The sequence below is a fragment of the Halichoeres trimaculatus genome, unplaced genomic scaffold (genome assembly GCF_033239565.1).
Source record: "Halichoeres trimaculatus isolate MK-OKI-2021-1 unplaced genomic scaffold, fHalTri1.1 fHalTri1_scaffold_10, whole genome shotgun sequence".
NCBI lineage: Eukaryota > Metazoa > Chordata > Actinopteri > Labriformes > Labridae > Halichoeres > Halichoeres trimaculatus.
Genome location: NW_027437187.1, coordinates 18492202 through 18515627, shown reverse-complemented (window position 1 = coordinate 18515627; position 23426 = coordinate 18492202). Strand labels below are relative to the sequence as shown.

Here is a 23426-nt window from a genome sequence, read left to right as displayed (position 1 = left end):
AGAGAAAAATGAGGGTTGAGTTTTTGTGCGTACATGTGTGCTTATGTACAGGGATGAATACTGAGCACTAGTATCTTTTGCCACCAGATGGATTTCATTCTCGGAAGTCAATAATATACAGAATACACCTTTTAATGTCTTTATATGTATGAATGTAAGGCTGGGACGATATGCTATTCTCGCAATTTGATCCTGTTACGATTTTTGGGGTGCCGATTTGATTTCAATTGTGATTCTTTGATATTTGTGATTTTTGCGATTTGTAGTTTGATTTTTTAACATCTGACCATGTAAAGAAGTTTAATGATGATGTCTACAGACTACATCAGGAGCCATCAAATGCACATCACATGAGTCAGAGAGAAACATTTCACCCTCTGCTGGAGTAAAGTGGTAACTTTAACTTTTTCTAACCCAGTTTATCAGCAAAAACTGAAATGAAGAATCTGAATAGAAAAAAAGACAAAGAATCTCAAATTTGATATCGTCAAAAAAAAATCTTGACATACCCATTTTCTTTTTTTTCTCCCATCCCTAATAGAATGTAAACAATTATTAGAGTCAACAAGCAATATTGACCTATACAGATAAAAAAATCTTCAATCCTTATCCTTCCATTTCCTCCCAAACAGTGGATTGATGCTGCAGGGGCAGACTGTGCCTCTGTTAGTCATATTGCTAAAAAGGTATAACCTGAAACAAAGCTACCGTGCCCGTCTTTGTTTAATTGAGTATTTGTACATTCCATCATCAGAAACTGAGGAATCAATCCCATTGGTGCCTCGTGCATACGGGAGTGTTTCAATACCTTTCCTATAAGAGCTGCAGCCAGGCATCACTCAGCAGCACACACATCACTGTCATGGTGTCACAGCTTGTTAAGTGACGGGCAGAAAGGGACGGGAGGAGGGAGGTGGGAGAGGGAGGGGAAAGGAGGGAGGAGGAGTGGAGGCTTGGCTGACAATACAAGGGAGCTCATGATTAATGGGTATCAGTAGAAGCCTGGTGAGAGAGGTGGCTGTGGAAGGGAGTCATAAAAAAACATCATCTATTGCTGCTCACATGTGACTCAGAGTGTGAGAGACGATTAACACCTGCACCTATGTGCCTGTGCAGCCCTTTGTTTACACCCAACACTGCTGACAAAAACTGGAGCTCAAGTTATGGGGATTAAAGCTGCACGTTGGTAACATTTAAACAAATCTGTCGTCGTTAACTGAAAAGCTGAAGCCTCATTGAGCTATGATATTAGCACAGCAGGGAGGATGCTAATGAATTCAGGTTGTGATTTCCCTCTAACAGCACAGATTCCTGAACATACAGCCACTTCAGGTATCAGGATGCATTCACCGTGAGTCTCACTGTGAGTGACAAACACCATCAAACACCAATGATTTCCTTCCAATAACAGCGTTTGTCTTCCTCACTTTCTGTCTCCATCTCTTCCTTTAGCTTGTAACAACTGCCCTTTTTATCCCCCTACACCATCACTCCTCCGCTTTATTCTTCACCTCACTGTGTCCTCTGGGAACAAAATAAGGAGGCTGTGCTGCAGGTAAACTCGTTTCATATGGAAAATAAGAATGGGACCAGCGTCAGTCTCTACAGTCTTTCCATCAGCCTCAGCTGCTACTGTGAAGTCACCGTGACACCTGATGCCACTTGCAGGCAGCAGACAGTGTGCATACAGAGAAGGACAGAAACTTACTAGAAGCATTTTGGACTCTCTTTGACTATTAACATTCAGATTTGCACAGAAACTGAGGCCATGCTAGCTAGTGCCAGCTAATGTTAATGATCCAAACTTAGCCACTTCATTTCCTCTCCAATAATTATTTCTGATGAGCTAGGATGTTTTCCTTTTCTTTTCTTTGTTTCTACCTCTTTCTGCCTCTAAAGATTCCTTTTTGTGTCATTCACGTTCTGGTCCAATGTGTATAAATGCTCTCATGCTTTAGTGTGAGGTTTGTTGTGTTTCAGCGTGATTCATCCTGTTGTAACTTCAGTTTTTTGTTGCTGGGACGACTTCTGAATAAATTGGGGGCAAACTTTTTTACTCCAGTGATTCGATGTGAAATACACGACTGAAAACAGAGGAATGAAACTTTTTTTGCTTTGTCCACAGGGGGTACAAAACCCTTTACAGCTTCAAAGGGTACATTTTTTTATTTTTGTCAGCCCAGAATGTATACCCTTTTGATGTTTCTGAGAATACTAAATATTTTCAAGTATATAACTGATGTACTACTTCTAATATCACAGTGACATGTGAGAGCAACTGTTTTTGTTCTTTGTTTTTTTTTTTGCAAATCATTATCTACTTTGGATGTCTGCTCCTAGACCCAAAGAGAGGGTTGCTTTTGTGATTTTCTTTAGACTTGTTGTAGCAGGGTATATGCTGATATCCTGAGGTTCAATTCAATACCTTTTTAAGAATTTTTTAAAAACCTTTCAAAAAGTCTTAAGACCTTATCGTGACTTTAAGCTGTTGTTAGCAACCGATCTTTGACAGTTGTAGTTTGCATTTTAACATAAATTAGGTAAACTGAGAAGGAATAAAGCTTGAAAGAATAAATGAAACTAAAGGCAGGTTAATTGACATTAACATTCTCACAAAAAGTGACAGTGGTTATTCAAGGCCAACTTGCAGAAAAAAAAAAAAAATTCATCATTGTCAAAATTTAGCGACATGTGCTTAAGATGGTGTGATTTGCTTTCTATCAGCATTACATACGGACGGCTACTAAACTATACAAACGGAGTTTGTTGTCACATTGGCCTAAGGATATGTTGGGCTGCTAGCACTACACATCGCTGGTGCCTCACAAAATTACAACTTTGCTTGTTGTTACGTCTCAAACAACAGCGCTACATACCTGTATTGGTAAATACCTTATCTCATCGCGTTGTATCCAGTAAAAAGGTGATTTGAACAAAGGAAATTTGTTCCAAAACAACTGAGATCAGGGGAAGCCTTCTTTAAATCGTAGGAATCGAAGATCTCAGGTCATCAAAAGTCTGAGAAATTTTCTCGGGAGGCTTGAGAAACTCTCATGATCTAGAGAGAAATATTTTGAGATGCTAAAGCTTTTTCTAGATCCTCACGATGGTCTGTGATTAGTGTGACGAGTAGAATGATCGTCCAATCACCAGGTGTGGTTATTTTTGAAGGTTCAGACCCTGAAAACATTTTCCAACCAGATAGACTTTTTCCGTGGCAGATATTTGGAACTGTCTGTCTTTGGAGTCAAAGCTTGAACACCAATAAAATTTAACACCTCATAACATTAGGGTTAAGACTTTTTAATACTTTTTAAGGGCCTTAATTTTCCCAAAACTGATTTATCAACTTTTAATACTTTTTAAGACCCCGCGGACACCCTGTGTAGCTTTGCATGATTCCCAGCTCATAGATGTCCCTTTTTTCATACTTTGGTAAGAAAAACTTAATTTCAGTCTCTGCCTAAAATAGTGGCTGCTGTCTCTTTAAGACTTACTGCTTCACAAACACCCTTTCCTTCTGATTGGACAGCCCTCCAGAGGCAGAGCTATGGGCAGACCAAGCGGCAACCTCCGGTCTGGGAATATGAGACAATGCGTAAGGGCTGAAATCTGCTATTTCTGGAGTGTTCGCTTGAGGCTGGCTTGGGAAGTAGCGAAAGTCACATACACACCAAGCCAAAAAAAGCCATTTTCAACGCAGAAATTAACCCATTTACAGCTTGGTTCAAAAAAACGTCTCCTGTCTGAGTCGCTGATTTTACTACCAGCACCAGTACCAGTACGGGGGGTGAATTTTTTTCTAACTCGGATATTAAGATCGCGAGCTCTCCCAATGAGAGGCACAGCTGAGGGCCATGTGACCAACAGGTGCCCTATGGCTGTAGTCGAAGCCCTTGCCACTACCAATATGGCCGCTATAGCCGATGTGCTTCACTTTCCGTTTCAGAAACAGACGGGTGACATCAGCGAGACTACGTCCATGTTTTATACAGTCTATGGGGCAGACACTGGTGTTTGAGGCCCATCGCACTAACGTGTCATGAACTGGACAGAAAATCCTCATGCGATGACCTCATCAGTTTGGGAAGATCTCATGCCAGTTTTAGAACAGACTGCTTTAAGCAGTTTATAGACTCACAAATGTCTACAACAAAAAAAACTATGTAGCAGTTTTAACTCTTGCACCCTTTTAGTGTGGACATCCAGCATTGAATCTTTAAATCAATGTTAAAATATAGAAAAGAATAAAAACCCTCTTTAAATGAAGGTTTACTACTATATTTGGTTGTTAGGTCATAGAAGACTGTATTAGAGTGTTCCCTCTGAGGGACCTTATCATTTTCACAGCTCACACAGACACAGCATCCTGTGACCATGACAACTACAGAAACCACAGTGATGAAAATCTACAGGGGCTGATTTTCCAAACCTGTGTATCATGATTATAATGCCTCCCTAACTGCAGAGAACAGACGGATCAAAGAAGAATTATTAAAGCAGCGCCTGCTACTAGTTCATGGTCTATGTGAGTAGACTGTGAATAGATGTTATTTAGAATAAATTTAAGTATGTAAAGATACCTAATTTTTCAAATTCTTCCTATTTTCAAGCTACAACTTTTCCCTTTTTAGCAGAGTGATGAGATTACAGCAGGTGGTTAGCAGCTCCCGTCAAATACAGGCTGGTTGGATCGGAGGAAGCTGCGGATTTACAGCACGCTCACTGCATCAAAGCACCTTAAGCCTGTCTTTAGGAGCCATATGGTTCAGGATGAAACCTCAACTTATACGCTTAAATATCTTAAAACACAACCCCGTTCTATCTACTCAGAGTTATACTCACATTTACATACACACGTGTAGAACTGGTGGTGCCAGTAGGAGTAGGATCATGTCTGTATGACTGGGCTGTAGTTTCATGACTCTATTAGGCACACTTATTGAAGTTTTTTGCTCACACTTGGTGCTTCCTGCCAAGTCTTCCCACTAGAAATGTGCAAAGCCAGTTTTTCTTCAAAGCCGTCCATTAATTCTATTTATGTCTAATCACTTACTGTAATTTCCCCTCCACCTGAGCTGCAAATTGCTTAGCTTCTTTGTGCATTACCTCCACCTGTAGATCAGCAGCAAAACCTCTGAAGTAATATGCATGCATTAACGCCATGCACACACATAAAGGTCTTTATAAGAAAGGATTGCTACAATGGGTTCATGTTGCCACCCAGAAATATTTGTGTTCGTTGAAAGTGACAGAGGCTGGGTGGATGTTATTAATTCACTAGTTTTTATCACCATCATTTGAGATTCTCCTTCATCATCTCATCTCAGTCACAAGAATACTTAGAGGAATATAGTGTTATTTACGTTATTTCAAAAGCTATAGGATTTCAACATTGATAGTAATCAAAACCCTGCAGGATAATGTGGACAGAAATCAGGTTGTTATGTTTGCAGGTGAAGTGGAGAAAAGTTTGGAAGTTGGAACAAAGTAATAAAAGCAAAACCCTGTATTTTATTCAAGAGACTAAGTTTCATAAACCCACTTGTGCTGTCATCTCAAGCGGTAGACGGGCTAGGGATTATAGGATAAGCAACAGAGTTCATCCTACTCTCTTCACAAAGTTTGAATGTAAGGAAAATGGAGAGTGACTACGACCTGCTGCAGTAAAGCCCCTGAGGAGAGTCTTTAACTGGTTATAAAAGTGAAATTAATAATGATGTCTCTTTACGATCTTCATAAGCAAACAAGACCATGATGGTATGAGAATCACAGTCAATCCTGATCGACCTGTCTGTGTAGATCATCCTTTTTATCTGTGATGCCCCTTGCAAAACAAAAGGCGAAATGTTAAGGAGTCAAAATTCAAAGTTAGGAAACCTTGAATTATCTTTTTTTAAATTCTTTTTTACCTCCGCCAAGGAGGTTATGTTTAGAGGAGAGTTGGTCTGTTTGTTTGTCTGTGAACGACATAACTCAAAAAGTAAAAAAACGATCTTAATGAAATTTTCAGGAAATATTCTAAAAGGGATTAAGAAGAAATGATTAAATTTTGGAGGTGATCTGGATTACTGTCTGGATCCAGGATGTTTTTTAAGAATTCTTTATCATTGTGAGATAGGCCCGTTTTCACCATATGTGTATAGAACTCTACGATAAACGGTCAGAATGCTTTGCTAAACAATACAAGACAAGTCACATTAATTTCTGACAGATGTAAAAGTACGTACTGGGTCATCATAATTTTCAACACTGTCAGGTAACAAATCATTGTACAAATCTGTAATTAGCATCAAATTGTAGCAGACAGTCTGCTGGAAGGGGGTATGGCATTACAGTAGGACTTAAGTGTTGCATGACAATCACAATATGCTCGGTGGTCCTCGCTCGGTCAAGCATTTTCGCTTGCTGACCATTTGTTTCAAACATGCATTGGCTATTTATTTACAATACTTGCAAGTGAAGGAGTTTTTTAACCTAGCATCAGTTTTATGCAGAGAAGTAACATCACCACATACAACTTGGTTGAACTCTTTTTCAATTTTATTTATTTTATTTTATTATTCGTATTTGGAGTGGATTACTTTGCTTGGCTCATTTGTTGGTCATGGACACCAAACTTTTTGTGGCTTCAGTGATATTTTTTCTACTTTTTCTCCTGTGTTTGTCTGGAGATCCTACATGTAACCATGGCTGCATTGTTTACATGTGAACTCAGCTGTTAGCAGCCTGTAGCATGTCAATGCTAACTGGTGTAAGGCCTGATGTCTTCCCACAAGGTGAGGAGAAGGAGGTGAGGACGACGTGCTGGTTCTCAGGTGTGAGCTATGAACTGACGACATGGACCTGTCCTTCCATCCATCGCTATTGGGAACGTAAGATCTATCTCCAATAAGATGGACGAGCTAGCTGTGCTAACCAGGCAACAGAGGGAATACCAGAGGGCAGAGTAGCATCATGCTATTCACAGACATGGCTAACGGAGATAACATCAGACACCGACGCCATGTTGGAAGAGCTTCACCTGCTGTGAGCAGACAGGATCCAGGAGACAGAGATGGAGCATGACTGAAGAAGCTCAGTCCTGGACCCTGTGGAGGTGGAGGCTGGCTGAACTGGAGAATGATGGACAAGCTGTCAGCATCTATTTTTTTATGGACCTTTTTGCACTTTCGATACACTTTCTTACTTTTTTTTTTCTTGATTGCTGCTGTGACTTAAATTTTGTTGTACTTGTTACAATGACAATAAAGTTCTATTATATTCTATTTTATTCTATTCTCAAAGTACAAAATGAAAAAACAAGGGTGAATTGATATCATTCATATCCAACCACATAATTGATAACGAAGCACTTGTAACAACTATTAGCCTGATTACATCCTAACCCTTACAGTCAGAACAAAATCAAAGGTGAATCGAGCTCATTCATGGCCAGCCTTAAGATTACATTTGACATCTACCACATTTTGGCTGTAAAATGCTTCTTCAGACTCCAGGGGGTAAGGCCACTGAGACTGTGTCCATGTTTTATACTGTTTGTGGTTAAAAATCTGCCCATCACTCTGAAGAACATGCTTGATTCACCTTTGATTTCGTTCTGATCGTACGGGTTAAGACGTAATCAGGCTAACAGATGCTACAAGTGCTCCCTAATCATTCATGATTTACAGTCAACGAGACTGCTAATGGTATAAGTGACGTCACAGTCATGCCCTCCTCAAGCATTAGCAGGTCAGTGAGGCACAGCCAGCTCTTTAATGATGAATATCTCTGTTGGTGATTTCCAGAAATAGACACAGGCTACATACTCTTCTACTGTATGTTCATTGAGAGGTCAATAAAGTTGAGTCCATTAGAAAGCAAAGAATAAGAAATGGCTTTTAAATAAAGAAACTCGTCTCCAGCTGAGGGCCTCCATGTTGGCCTCGGTGCTCAGAGGCGCCGTGATGAATGCTCTGCTGTTTGAAGGAGAGTCAGGTGGATCTGTGTAAGCCTACAGCTGATGCAGGGCTTTAAAACCTGTGTTCTCTGTGAAGGTTGAGGGGTGGGGTGGGTGGTTTGTATAGTTTATGGTCTGTGTCAGTCATGAGAGCTGAGGGAGTAAAAAGCCTCTGAATAAAATGCTGCATCCAAAGAGGCTGTGTTGGAGCTCGGCGTAATGTACGGCTGTATTCTGCTTCCCACTTTATGGAATAAAACTTTGCTTTTTTTGGAAGCTGCAGAGAAGCACTGTGGGCAGGCAGAGCGGAGGAATAAAGGAAAAAGAAGAGTCTGTGTTGAGGTATTAGGGAGATATGCAAATCCTCAGCTGTACGGCTGAGGCATCATTAGAGTAAGAGAAGCCTGCACTACAAACAGCAATCACAGCGCTCAGGAAATTCAATTTATCTTTCTCCTTCAACAAAACTTTTACTTTGAAATACTCCAGCAGGTGAAACATAAAGCGGTGTTTACTGCAGAAAAAAGGGAATAAGGAGAGATTTTCACACCATCTTTAAGGACAGCTGCTGTGCTCTTACTTTTTACTCAGATGGGAATATGATTTTTTTTTTTCTCGAATGGCGGCTGATGAATCACGTCTAAAAAGACACCACTCGATAAAACAGAGAGAACAGCCAAACGAGCCATTGAGCCCTTTGATCAAAAGCCTTTAGAAGTCGGAGTACTCTTGAACTTGAAAGTTACTTGTTTGTTTTAGATTCCAGTGGCTGTCCTCTTTTATACGCACATAAAAGAGAAAATAAACGGCGAGTAGTGTGGTGAGTGGTGATGATGATGGTGTAAATGAGCTTATGTAAAAGTCGTGCAGGGAGTTTAAACGGACATTTAAAGAAAGAGACAGAGGCAACACTTGCATCAGGGTAGCTGTGGCTTCACAGAGCAGCACGGTGCATGTAGGTGATCTGGCCCACATGCAGTGAGCTAAGCCAAGCAGAAAGGGACCAGTCCTCAGGGGTGGAAGAAAATTGCTAATTGGACAGGCGGAACTGGAGCAGTGTCCAGTCAGCAGAGCTGCCACACCGCATCTTTATGCTCCGACTGAGGTGGAGAGGGCAGAGACTCAGAAGCTCAGGGTGCAAAAGCTGGGAGCCTAATCGCCACTTCAAAGTGCCCCCTCCTTGTATCCGAGTCTGCCCTCTTTATAGCCACTGAGCTGCTGCTGGGGTAATCCTCAGATGTCACTCAGACGTCTTTCTAGTCTGGTTCCCTCTGAAGCTCAATCTGCGTGCAACAGCACAACCTGAGCTCCAGCTGTATTATGATATTGTGTGTTTCAAACAGCATCTATCTGGCTTCTGGCTCAGTTATACTCTGCAGTTTATTGTATTTTAGTTCAGTCCCAAGACAAAAGAACGATTGGTGGTGAGCAGCACAAGCATTTAAATGTGTTGAGAGTCAATATTCCCCCTGTGCTCAGGCGCACAAAATAATTTGTGTGGGAAGAGTGTGAAATTGAATCAGTTGGGTAGATGTGGATGAAATGACTAATTACAATGGTTCCAGGTAAATAAAGTCATTTCTGATAAAGTGAAGGAGTGACATTTTACACAGCGAGCTCAGAGGCAGTCTCCACCATGCAAGCAGGATGACCTGTTGTTTTGGCATGCTTCAGCTCTTTTGCTGTTGTTGCTGCCAGAGCCAGACAGTCTGGCAAGTCTCAACTGAACGTCATCTCAACTAGGATGTGCGACGGATGATTGACAATGGTCTCCTTCATGCAGACATCATTGTGCACCTCTCCCACTGTTCACTGAATGAGTGCACCATTTGATGTGTGGGCATTGCTTTTTGTTTCATGACTTACATCAAACAAAATCTGAAAAAAAATCAAGTATTTTTTTTGTTCTGAACAATTCAATCATTTCCTGAATCCATTTGCTACATTTGCTAAACAAATGCGTGTGGAAACAATGCACAAAAAAGATTAGAATCCAGAGATGTTTGTGCAGAGATATTCTTCAGTGTGACCCATATTTGATAAAACCCTCTAGATATCATTGTAAAATTTCAGGAGCACCTCTCATCTCTGATTTTGAACCACAACGATACAATCAGAGTATGAAGATAAGATCTTTAATGGGTTTAACCAATGATGCTGCATTTCTGATGTCAGCTCAGTGTTTGTATGAGATGGTGTTCATGAGAAACAGTGATGATATGCCACAGCTTTGGTGAAACTCTATACTCCACATATTTCAAGATATGTGTATAACTGCTCAGTATTTGTCCTGATATAAAGCACTTCAAAAATCTCCATATACCACATGGTATGCACATATGAGCCAAAGTCTCGCACAAAGTGAAAAATAAACTGCAGATATAAACATAATTACTACAGATTTGTGGTAACACTTTTTTTTTTTCAAACAGCTACCAATACAAGTAAACCCTCTTTATGCCAATACCACTCGTACTTTTGATACATAAAATTTCAGTTAACAGAGACAGTTCATTCTAAACAAAAACATCACAGTAAGTCCAACATAAAACATAAACAACTCTCCCTGTGTCGAGGATTTCTTTTTCATAAATTCACAGAAGTGCAAAATAAAACTAACAACCGTCAGAGATTGAATTTTTTTTTTTAAATAAACTGAAGTTCAAAATAAAACAGTTTCACTGATAATCATCTCTGGTTCATTCATGTTGTCTGTCTTGTTACAAGGTCTGCAGCCTTCACAAGTACTGATACCTTGAAATAAGGCTGGTATCAGCCCGATACCAAATGCATATTCTTGTACTAGCCCATCCCTAATGTTAACAGCCTGGTACAAAAAACGTCTCCCGTTTGAATCACTCATTTCACTGTCAGCACACACTGTACAGGGGTGAATTTTTTTTTCGAACTCAACAGTTTAGAAGGTATCAAGATCGCAAGTTTGCAAAGCTAGAGGCACAGCTCAGCTCACGACTGATGGGCACCCTATAGTTGTACTCAATGCACCTGTCACTTTCAATATGGCCGTGACGGCCGATCTGCTTCAAAAATCTGTTTCAGAAACAGTCATGACATTGGGGACACTACGTCTGTTTATCATACCATTTATCAGTCTATGGTTCTGACAACCTCCTGAATGCACAAGCCAGGACTCCTGTTTTCTAGACTTTCCCCGTTTTGTCTTTGTTCTACAGAGGCATGAAAATCCACTGGAGAGTTGATTAGGTGGGTCAGAGCCATTGACAGCAGTTGCCATACTGGAAAACTTTTGGTTGACCAAGCAAGAGGAAAGAGGTGAAGTTGCAGTTGGGCCTTAAAATCATCTCTTAACAGTCCCAGTGTGTCCGTCTATTAGCCCTACACCTAACTATGTAGACGTGTAACGTTAATTGCCTCAAACTGAGTCGAACAAAAAAAAGCACAAGAGATACAAGCTGTTAAGATCAAAATGTTTTTGTTTATTTCTACCTGGCTGTAAGTGTTAACTTCTGCTGTAAAGTTTGGATCATTTTGATGTGTTTGAATGCGTCCCCATGGGCCTTTACAGCCAGCCACAGATGGACACTCGAGGAATAACCCTTTACTTCAGGAGATATTGTTTTTTTTAATTAACTTTTATTGTTTTTTTAAGTAAACGAAGATATATATATATATATATATATATATATATATATATATATATATATATATATATATATATATATATATTTGATACATACATTTTTAAGACTTCTATCACATCAACATGATAAAGAGTTTCCTTGAAAATCGGTTTCAAAAAAGTATTCTACTCCCTTGACAACTAACATTACACTACAGGCAGCTAAAGTTGTCTTTTGGCCCTTTTCATGATGGCTGCTCTTATGAAATCATCAACCAAATAAATAATCTTTTTTTTTTTTTAAAGAAAAATCATTGCCAATTTTCAAGAAGTCGAGGTAAGAATAACATCTTAATTGTTTCTTATCTGATTATTAATTATTTTCTGCATCAAAAGTATGTATTGTTACTACAAAATTCACTAAAAAGTTTCCAAACCGCACAATATGTCATATGTGATACAAAAAAATTATCATTACAACAAAATGATGTAGCAGTATATTTTTGTGGAATATTTAAAAAGGTTAATAAACATCTCAAGTCCACAAAATCAGAATTTTCTGGCTTTGTTTCTATTTTTGATGGGTCAGGCTTTACAGGGTTAAAATAAAAAAGCATTTGGGTTGGGATGACTTAAAACTGCGGAAGCCTCTGGAAAGCACCAAAAATAGTCACAGTTTTTACAGTTGTGTAATATCAGTGATTGAAGCCAAGTAAACTCTAGTCCATGGTGGACACTGAAGTCCCATGTGCTGGTAATCACTAGGATCTGTGGACAGGTCAGCGATATTTTGACAGGTGGAGCAGGGGAGCACCTGTGGTCAGAGTGAGTGTCTCCCTCTCCCCCCTGTGGGCCTCAGGGAGCGAGCCTGCTCTCTGTCCTTGTTTGCTCCCTGCGGCTCAGCTGCAGCACTGCTGTGGTGTCACAGAGGCTGCTGAAGAAGGCGTCGCCCACGTTCTGTCTGCTCTCACACGAGGGAGAAGATCCAGCTCAAGCCCAGGGACGAGCCGGGCTGGAGCTGGACCAGCAAGACGTCAAGTGGCACATGCCTGATGTCACTTCTGATGGCACAGTCATCTTATTAGCACATCTGACGCTGAATGGGCCAATCCCCTGATCAGCCAGTCCAACATGATCTGGACGAGTGAGCTGAGCCTGTAGGGAGGTCTGATACAGTTACAAGACAACAGTGCGGTTTAGTTTCTTTCAGATTTTGCCTTGAAATGATAAAAACAGCTTCTGCCTTTTAAAAAATTAACTTTAGTTCAAAAGATCCAACAGATACTTTTCCCTCTCATTCTATGGAATATTCAAAAAGTGACCTGAGATAACACTCCCCCCATAATGTATATTTATAAGCCCTTAAAAGACATCTCTTTGGCATAGTCATGCTTTTAAAGTCCACTTAACATAATTCCCACATAAATTCCTGGGTAACGCTTTAAAAAATACTCGCTCCTCTTATCTTCTTTATGCTAATGATGAATACTCATGAGGGTCTGAGAAAAACAAGCAGGATTTTACTCACAGTGAGGTGCTCAATGAGGAGTCTGCAGAGCTCTATTTCTATGTCATTAGAGGGAATGAACAGAACTGTCATCGTCTCATGCTGCATGTGTGCTTACTACTTATTTGTCATCTTAAAGAAGCACAGCTCCACTTTCATGTACCTGTTCAGGCTTCTGCTGCTCTCCACATTGTTGCTTTTCATAAAAATATGACCTGTTGGAAACTTTTCCAAATCATGTCTTAGAAAAACAAGTCACACTTTCCAAAAACTCCTATTAAAGTTCATTTTTAGCTTGAAGATTTTGTCCTCACTGGAAAGTAAATGAATATTATCTCCTTCTCACGAACAGTGAATGACTGGCTCAGATAACATTTTGGTCTATCTAATCCTCATTATTTCTTTCAGTTGGACTTAATACAGTATGCATGGTCTTGATCCATCACATAATCTATCAGTGTCTCTATAATTTTCTCCCTGCAGCTCTAACTCAGAAAGACTGAATAAACTCTTCAGATTGAAATGGATGACTTTCATATGTAAGCCACTGAAGGACTCCAAATATTTACAAGGACAAACGCCCCTCCATCACACACACACCCACACACACACAAAACAGATACACACACCTACTGACAAAGGGACTTCTTTTTGAATATGAAAGAACCCCTGCATGCATCAAACACATTAATAATAAATCACACACACATATATCACGTAACTGCTTCAAAAGTCGTCCACATGTAGATAACTTTTGATCACGCCTGATCAGTCAGTGTTGAAGAGATTATGCAGAATTATGATCTTTGATTATGGCAGCAGACCCCCTGCCCCCAAACACACACACTCACACCCGTCATCTCCACTAATCTTCCCACTTTCTCCTCCCGTCCTGAGAGTCACACTCAGACAAATGACTGTTATATATTCCACAAAGCTGATCAATCTGAATGAGCCTCTCCAGTTTAGTGGCCCCAGAGCTTTTGGATGTTACTGCCTCCTCTCACAGTTACAAGCAAACCATTACTCACCGGCCCCACTGATGCCCTTGACTTTATTGACTTAAGTCCACATGGTGGCTGTTGATACTCTGGAGGTAGACCAGTGTCCATCTAAGTAATGAGCTTGTGAGCTGTGGAGTAAGTCAACCATGACTAACATTATTCCAAGTTCAGGGGCATTAAATTGCATTTAGATAGCCTAATTTATTTGTTGTAAGGAAGGTGAGGGTTTGTAATAAAACAGGTCCTCAATGAACTGTTTTACTGCACTCCTCCCATCGCTCATTCTTACCTCCACCAAGGAGGTTATGTTTTTGGGTGGGTTTTTCTGTCTGTCTGTTTGTTTGTTTGTTTGTGACCAACATAACTCAATCTAACGAACAGCTCTTGATGAAATTTTCAGGAAATCTTCAAAATGGGATAAGGAAGAAGTGATTAAATTTTGGCGGTGATCCAGACCCCCATCTGGATCCAGTATTTCTTTAAAGGATTCTTTATCATTGTGAGATAGCGCCGTTTTCACCATATGTGTACACAACTCCACGATAAATGCTCAGATTGCTTTGCAAAACATCACAACACAAGGTCAGGATAATTTCTGACAGATGTAAAAGCATGATGCAGATCCTGGCAATATTCCAAAAACCAAGATCTGGAATATGAAATATGTACTGGGTCATCAAATCGTAGCAGACAGCCGGCTGAAAGGGGGTATAACATTAAAGTAGGACTAAAGTGTTGCGTGACAATCACAATATGCTTGGCCGAGATGGTGCGTTCTCTGAGTGCTTTTCTAGCATTCAGACTATTTTAGTATTTTCATTGTAACTCAAATCATACAATCACTAAACTCAGCTCCAAATCACGATCATGCATGTAGCCATTTTCTCTCACAACAAGTCCAGCTAAGGAGCTCAAATGCTTACAGAGTAATACCAAAGTGTTGTTTAGTTATTTGTCAGGTCTTGTAAATGTACAACTCTGACAAAAGTGATCACTTAACAACTTCTGCATTGAGTCAGCAGCTGAAAAAGGATCAGTGGCAATTTGATCTGAGTGACATTAGTCCACTTTTGTAAAACACTTGATTCTGATTGGTCAAAACCCCATATTTGCTTCTCAAAGGTAAAAGCAGCACCCCTAACAAAGCTGCAGAGAGGTGTCTGTGATAACTCAGCTCTGCCTGTTGACACTGTGGCAAACATGTTTCTGTTTCTCTCTCAGGCAGGTCTTAGCAGTCAGGAAATAAAACACTCCTGACATCTTGGGAGCAGCTACTGATCCCCAAGCATTTCTGTTTTAGTGGAGCAAGATCCTGTCCCGCAATCCAGGCATCAACAGCAGAGTTAATGAGAGCATCTCTGATTTGTTGATCCCTACAAAGTAACTTCAACCATGCGAAGTAATGACAGTGATGATAGAGATGTGACAATTGTGTAAGTTAGTGGTGAGTGTGAAACTCAAAGGAGCGCCGAATGAGGACAGGAATGTCAATCTAAATTTTCTTGCAGAGGTTTTTGCTGTTCACCTTATCAAATGTTACCTTCGAGGCAAATTTTCACAGCAGTGGTCACTTTTTTGTCGTTTCAAAAATCTGTTTAAAGATCATCAAATTTTGGGGCTCAGGTTTGACATAGCAGTTTAGATGGCACGCCCCATGAGGTTAGCTCTCAAGCTAACCTACAGCCTCTTTCCCTCATGCCACTCCTTACTCCTCACTCTGTCACTGTTTCCTCCTCTATCCACTGTCCTGTCTGCGCTGATCAAAAGCATAAGAGGCCAAGTAAAAAAAACTTTAAGACAACATGAAAAACATATATATATATATATATATATATATATATATATATATATATATATATATATATATATATATATATATATATATATATATATATATATATATAAACTTGTCTCAAGTTGGTAGCAGGCTGATGTATAGTGAGCAGGTGCTAATAAACACAGACACTGTGAGCATGACTCTGACACAGATTTTGTACTTGATAAAACCAACAGTTGGTTAAAAACATCTCACAACAGCAAATCTTTGCATCCAGCCAAATATTACAAACCTTTACTTTAAACATTAAGTTTTCTCCAGTGTCTCTGTCTGGAATGTACAGATTTGTCTGGAGATGATGGGCTTCTGATATAACAAAACTACAAATGATGGCAGCCTAGAAATGAATAGATAAACAAAGATTATTAAAGATATTATTTAAACTTTTCCTGAGATTGGAAGAGTAACATTTTTAAGGATAGAGGATTGCTTTGAGTTAAGCTCTACTCATACCACTTCAGCTTTAGTAGGAAGTGTGCCCAGGTGTGGTTTCAGAGCTTTAATTGGACACTGCTCTTGGCTTTATGATGTGGCCAATGATGAGGCATTTTATTGATTATGCTTAGTCCAATTTTGCTGGATAGAACAGACATCAAGATGAGTACTTTTATCAAAGCCAGATTGGTGATTGTCTGACGTAGTGCCAGACGTTCTTGGCCGACTCCGTTCTTTATGATTTAGAATTGATAATCTTAATGCTGGCTTTGTATCACTTCCTGCTCCTCTCTGCTCTACTGTAAAAACTTGTGTTTACTTACTTCCTTTTTTTAACAAAAAAGTGCCATTAAATCAAAAAAAGCAATCACAGTAATACACTCATGATCCTCCACTTTAAATAGCGAAAGCAGTGACATGAGTGGGAACACATGCATTTAAAGGATGTTAAGAAACTAAGAAAATTGAGAGAGAACGGTGTGGGGAAACAGCAGAGTGGGAGTGAGGGAAGAGAGACCAAACTGTAATGCCATTGAGCAGCAATTTGTGAAGCTTGTGCATATGCATACAGGCCTGCAGTTCCCCTCTGCCCACATCATCAGCTCACTGCTGGTGACATCAACAAGACAAAGAGGTCTCAGATGCTCCAGATGTATTATGTGGGTGGCATTATAAAATCTAATCCGAGTCAGAGTCAATTGTATTTGCCTTAGGATACGGGACAGAGTTATGTACATTTGTTGCATGTGTGTTTGTGTTCCTGTGCGCACACATTAGGATCCATTACCAATTATGAGTGACTCTCTTCACATGAAAATATTAGCCTAAATACGCTCTCTCCTTCAGAAATGGGGAAACAATTAAGAGGGTGTAATTAAAGTATTGGCAGGACAAGTGCAACTTTAATTGAATGACAGCTGAATGACAGGCGAATGACAGTGAAGCAGCATTGTCTGAAAGTACACAATGAGCTTAGCTTTAGATATTTAAATGATTATTCATGCTCAAAACACACACACACACACACACACACACACACACACACACACACACACACACACACACACACACACACACACATCTGCTGAGCAAAGTCCATGTTAAAAAAAGCCAAGCAGGCTCTATACATCATAAATGAGTTTATTATGATTTATGACAAAACAATGGCTTCCACCTTCTCATCTCTTATCAGTTTAAGACGGCTTTCAAAAGCTTCAATGCAGGCAGACCGCACAGTAAAAACGGAGGACACTTTGGCTTTGTTGTGGTGGAGTAGGAGCTCTAACCTCCAGTTAAAGTCATCCACCTTTAGACTCCATAAACAGCCCCGTAAAAACCAGACCTCATGTGACCCGCATCCATGTCTCTGTGTTTTTCCAGTCTTTCTGGCAGCCTCTCTCCCTGGAGTCAAATTCTCACACTGACTAACTTGTACCCTCTGCTGGTGCGATGACTGATAACCTGCTCCGCCCGCGACCACAACCTTCTAACAACTGATGTCAGGGGGACGAGGAAAAGGAAGGACAAGTGTGTGACAGCTAAATGAGCTTTCTTTAACAGAAATGACTGCTCTGGTGTTGTTTTAGTGTGTGCAACAAGCTGCAGAGTTGTAATTTACACTGTCATAGGAGTGCGAAGGAAGGAGGAGTGACTCTACTACATGGTGCATTATATTCATTCAGTGGCTGCTGCTCTCATGTCGTGGAACAGCAAATCCCATCCTTTCAGCGAGCACCTCTCTCCCCAGGTGACCTTTTCTGTCAGTGGCTGTGCATTAACATCAGAGGTCCACAGTGCTCCAAGTGGTCCTGTCCTCTTCAGTGCTGTGGACTGAGCAGAGGCCCGGGGGACCACGCTGCACTGGCTCAGTGTCAGGAGGGGGTTTAAATACCCCTCTGCTTTTAGACTCCAGCTGGACAGACACCACAGAAAATAACTCTCATTAGCATCTGCCAATGTCAGGGAGAGGAGAAATTAAAGTAATGAAATACATCCTCTTACTTCTACTATAAGTTTTAATGTATCTTCCCTCTCGGACTTAAAATGGGTTTGTTCCAAAAAACACATTTAATAATGAATGATCAGATTTAATATGCAGCCCGTCCAGCAGACGGATGTTTTACTTTCTGCAGGCAGCCTGCTCTGTGTAAACAATAATTTGCTCTTGATAGGCGCGGGGTCATCTCAGACGAGCCTGCAGCTCCTCTCTTTGTTGCCTGACTGCCCATTGATGTGTTTGCTTGTATAACTGTCAACAATTTACAGCTGGGTAGTACCCAGCAGTCTAAGAAATATTGACGATGCCATACAGCTGCTCGCTCACAGCTGGACACAAGGGCTCATGGGAAATATAGTTTTCAACAACTACTGGTCCTTGCGGTATTCATTTCTGCTGGGAGATGCCTGTAATTTTCCCTGTACATTAACACAATTACACAACACCTGAGGACATTTTAGCCCAGCAGACTGTAATGGCTTGTCTTAACTCATACTCACCAACACATTAACAGTAACTGATGTGGAGATGTGAGTCTGACAAGTCACTGCCCGCCTGCTGCTGCAGTGAGTATGACCTCTGAGTTCAGGAGTGGCCATATTACCTGCAGTACTGTGCACTATGTCACTGTTTGTCACATCAACCAATACAGAGAGGTATTCCATCTGGCTGGCAGGCCAGCAGAGAATAAATGGCAGGCTTTAGCTGCTGCCATTAAGCAGAGTGACACACACGCAGAGCTCTCACACCTACTTGACATTATCACCCTAACATCATGACAAGGATGTCATTTGGCTAACTATTGCAGGCGGAGCTGATGGTGGGAAATAATAGAGGGGATGAGAGTTCAGGCTTGAGAGGAATAAAGAGGGAGAAAGAGAACAGATTTGAGTTGTTAGCTGGAAATCACTTTAAATGTTGCCTGGCCAGAGTGATAATGAGCAACACAGTGTTTCTAGCATAAATATGTGATTAAGTGTGAAAAGCATGTCTCTCATTTTCCCCGCTGCCCTCTTGAGAGCTCAGAGTACTTGATTCAGCGATCACATGCGCAGTAAGTTGTCACAAACAATCTAAGCGACATTATGAGCATTATTTATAGTGATTGGAATGAAAAACAAAGAGGCGGCACTAACCTGATCCTTGGCTGATTTATTAAGTCTCTTGGAGGGAGCTATAACTCTCGTCATGTGTAACAGGCCAGATGGAGTAGGCGAAGAATAACTAATGCTGTTGAGGCCGCCTCTCCGCCTCGAGCCTCCATGAGGTCTGTTAAATTACTAAAAGGACAAACACAGCGATGTGTGATTTGTATGCAACCTGACCTTTGAGCCAATTGAAGGGCTCTTGAGAACACAAAGCTGTCCAGGAACTGTCTCCACATTGGGAATCTGTTAGATCAGTATCCCATCAGCAATTGGCTGCGTTACGCATCATTAAGAAACAAAATATTTCCGCTCTGTTCCGGTTAGTTTGCTCTGATTTGAAATAAGTTTGTGGAGTGCTGTGGCCATTTCCCAAAAAGTAATCTTACATCAACAAAATTTATTTAAAACTTCTGTTTCTTAAAACAGTGATGTTTGGTGGACTTAAAAGTATTCAACACCCTCACCCTTGACAGTTGGCAAGAGCTTGACAAGTTGGTGAAGCAAGAGCTCCATGTTACTGTAGGTCTAAGATGGCTGTGTCTAAGCTGTAACACAGCCACCCTCCACTCACCTGAGCAGTAGCTCCAGTCGACAGTAAGGATGGGTACACTTCATGTTTGAAATGGTACGGTACGGATGCCCAGTACCTGGCAATCAGTGCCGGTACTCAACGGTACCAATTTTCGGTACTTTTTTTGTGGTTATGTAGTAAAGAAATATCAATTTGTTTAATTATAAAATATAAAAAAAATTCAATTTAACAAATGTATTCTTCATTATATAAACTTGCAATGCTGTGTTTAAGTCCAGCATGGAAAATTGCCTCATCTTCCACTCCTTCACAGGCACAAGGATGCATGTAGGTACCTAAAGATGGTACCTTTTGGTTTTATGTGAATCGGTACCCGGTACTTTTTACAGAATTTGGTCAGTACCTGTAAAAGTACCTAATTTGGTACCCATCCCTACTCAACTATATCAATTTTTGGTTCTTTTTTGTGTTTATGTGGTCAAAAACATCAATTTGTTGAATAATAAAACATGATTTCTTTTAATTTAACATATTTATTCTTCAATCTATGACCTTGCAATGCTGTATTTATGTCCATGGAAAATCACCAACTCTTTCTCTCTCTCATAGTCTCAAGAATGCATTCTAGTACCTAAACATGGTACCTTTTGGTTTTACATGAATTGGTACCCATTGCTTTTGACAGAATTTGGTCAGTACCTCTGACAGTACCTAATACGGTACCCATCCCTAGTCGACAGTAGCTTCCACATGGCTACAATGTTCCACTAACCTAATGTAAATAAGCACAGTTAACAGATGGGCAGCATTTTGAAGCTAAAAACAGATATGCTGCTTTAAGGTTGAACAAGCACAGACATTAGCCTGCAAGTAGGACCAAAGGCTGGTGTTGCTAGCTCTGCTGGTGATTGCAAAGCAATTTAAAAATGCACTTGCAGACTCTTTGATCTTATTTTTAGTTGTGTTATTCAAATCAGGAAATATCAAATCTTTTTTGTGTGTTGACCAGCATTTACACCAATATTTGTTGGAGTTTAAATTTAACGCAACTGTAAAACTAAATCACTACATTCCAGTAAAAGCAACAAAATTTTAATTAGCTAAGCTAGTTAGCAACTGAGCTTTTTAAAACATACAAATGCTCAGGTAATTACACTAAAAATCAGCATGCTAGATCAGGATTGTGGGTTAATTAGCTGACTTATACTGGCATTTAGGACAGAAATATTGTGCAACATCAAATAGATAGCCACGTATCTGTAAACTCTCCCACCACATCCATGCATGTCTGGCTACAGTTCAGAGTGCAGCATGGAGTAGCATCACCAGACAGCTGGAGTCAAGAGACGGATGATTTCCCTCGGTAATTACAGAATCAATAGTTTTCTAGCTACACAATGAGCTTCTTCTCATCCATGTTGTAGTTAATGGTCTCTAAAAAAACCTCTAACCAGTTAACGCCAGGCCTGACTCTGCTTATTATGACTGTTTGTTGGAGTTTAGTCCGATAAAATTTGGCATCAACACAGTGTTTTAATTTGAAAATCAACCATATATTGCCAAGTTCTTTCATAGTCTGACTTCCTGTCCTGCTCAATCTGCCCTGGACTAACTGATGGTGTGGTTCCCAGAGTTTGGCAAAAAACAGAAGTCATGCTTATCTGCTGTGGGGTACTCCAGATCGTCAGAGAGACAAAGTAATGTACGACACTTAGTTCCTGTTCAATTTTACTCACCATAGACTAGGGATGGGAATTTACAGTAATTTCTGTGTCCAAACACTCTAAATATCTAATGAACAAATATTCAACTATCCCAGATTATTTTCATAAACAAAAACATGGGACACAGACCTCCCTGACCATAATTAAAGACTTTGCATATATCTTTTCCACTTTCACAGATGTTTTTCTCCGTGGTGGGGGCTTGTACTTAGACTCGACAAACACCATCAGCTCTCTGAAGCTTTCACCTTCCACAAAACTCAATGGGAGCATATCTCCAGTTACCTTTTTGGTTATTAGCAAATTAATATTCTCTGGTTTTGTTCCAACAACATGTGCTAACAGGGCTAGCAACTGACATTATGGAAGACTGCCTGTTTTTTGTCTCCACTGTTTTCTCCTTGTGCTTTGAGTGCATGTGGTTAAGCAGCAAACTATTTGTTCTGTAGTATGCAAGTTTAACGCCACATATCTTGCTCTGCACATTAACTTCATCGTTTTTGTCAAAATACTTCGGTGCTTTCGGTGTAATTATATGTTCCTAGAGAGTTGCCATAAAAAACAGTTGTTTTTGCTGAAATCTGGCTCGGTGTGCTGAAACCGTGGCTGGAGAAGTCATATGTTAATCATAATCATACGTTAATTATTTTCGTAACTAGTATCTCCAATTAGGTGGAGACAAAAACATGTAACGTTGTATGTGTTCAAGTTATGTCACCAGCAGCAGCGCTTGCACAGGTGGGGGAATAAAAAAATGTTATTCCAACAATGGGGTCAGCGGTGAGTATTTGTGTACTTGATTACTTGTACCAATCCCTACAATAAACCATGTGGATGTAATCTCTGTGACATCATCCATCTGTTCTTAAACAGAGAAATGAAGCCACTTGTCAATGGGGACCATAATGGAAACAGACTTAAGAGGCAGTATTTGAGCCTTCACACAAACAGCTGTAGGGCGCTAGACCCGTCAGTGACATGGGCAGCGCCTTTGAGTGGGCAAACTCATGATGTTAACATCCTCTTAACCGCTAAGTTTCAACAAAATTCTACTTAGATCAAAGTTGTTTTTTGAACCAGGCTGTAAATGTGTTATTTAATGCTTTTAAAGTCTGTTTTTGGCTTGATGTGTTTTTTGGCTAGTCTTTCTGCAGCCAGCCTCGATGGACACTTGATAAACTGCAGCTTTTAGCACATAGCTTCAAATTCAAAACAAGATGTTGGCCCCTGATTCCCACACATATCATGCAAGGGACAATTCACACGAAAAACATATGTTATTCTTTATGGTTCTCTAAGAATAACTAACAATTTGAATCAAATCAAGTTATGTGTAAAGAGCTGAGAGAGAAATAACATACACTGCCTGACCTCAGTGGTCCCAATTATGGCTTTATAGAGGAAAGGAGGGTACATTATCAGTCCACCCACTAACAAGTATACAAGGGCAAAAGTGCATTTAGTTTTGTTCTTTTGTAAATAAACTGAGGTCAGGTGAGGAAATAAACTAGCTGCAATTTCTGGGTAATATGGTAATATTTGTGCACAATCTTCTGCTTGATTGCAATTTAGCATTTAAATGGAGAGGAGACAGAAATAAAAATTGTATCCATAATTTCGGATGAGACAACAACCTGTCAATAAAATCCGGCTATTAAAGTAAGCACATAGTGTATACACTAAAGGAAATCTACACAAGT

General features: G+C 40.2%; 1 protein-coding gene across 1 annotated transcript in view; it reads right to left on the bottom strand.

The window, feature by feature from the left end:
* The window catches only part of syt7a (synaptotagmin VIIa), a 114433-nt gene that overhangs the window by 64112 nt on the left and 26895 nt on the right, over nt 1-23426 (bottom strand). The window lies entirely within an intron of this gene.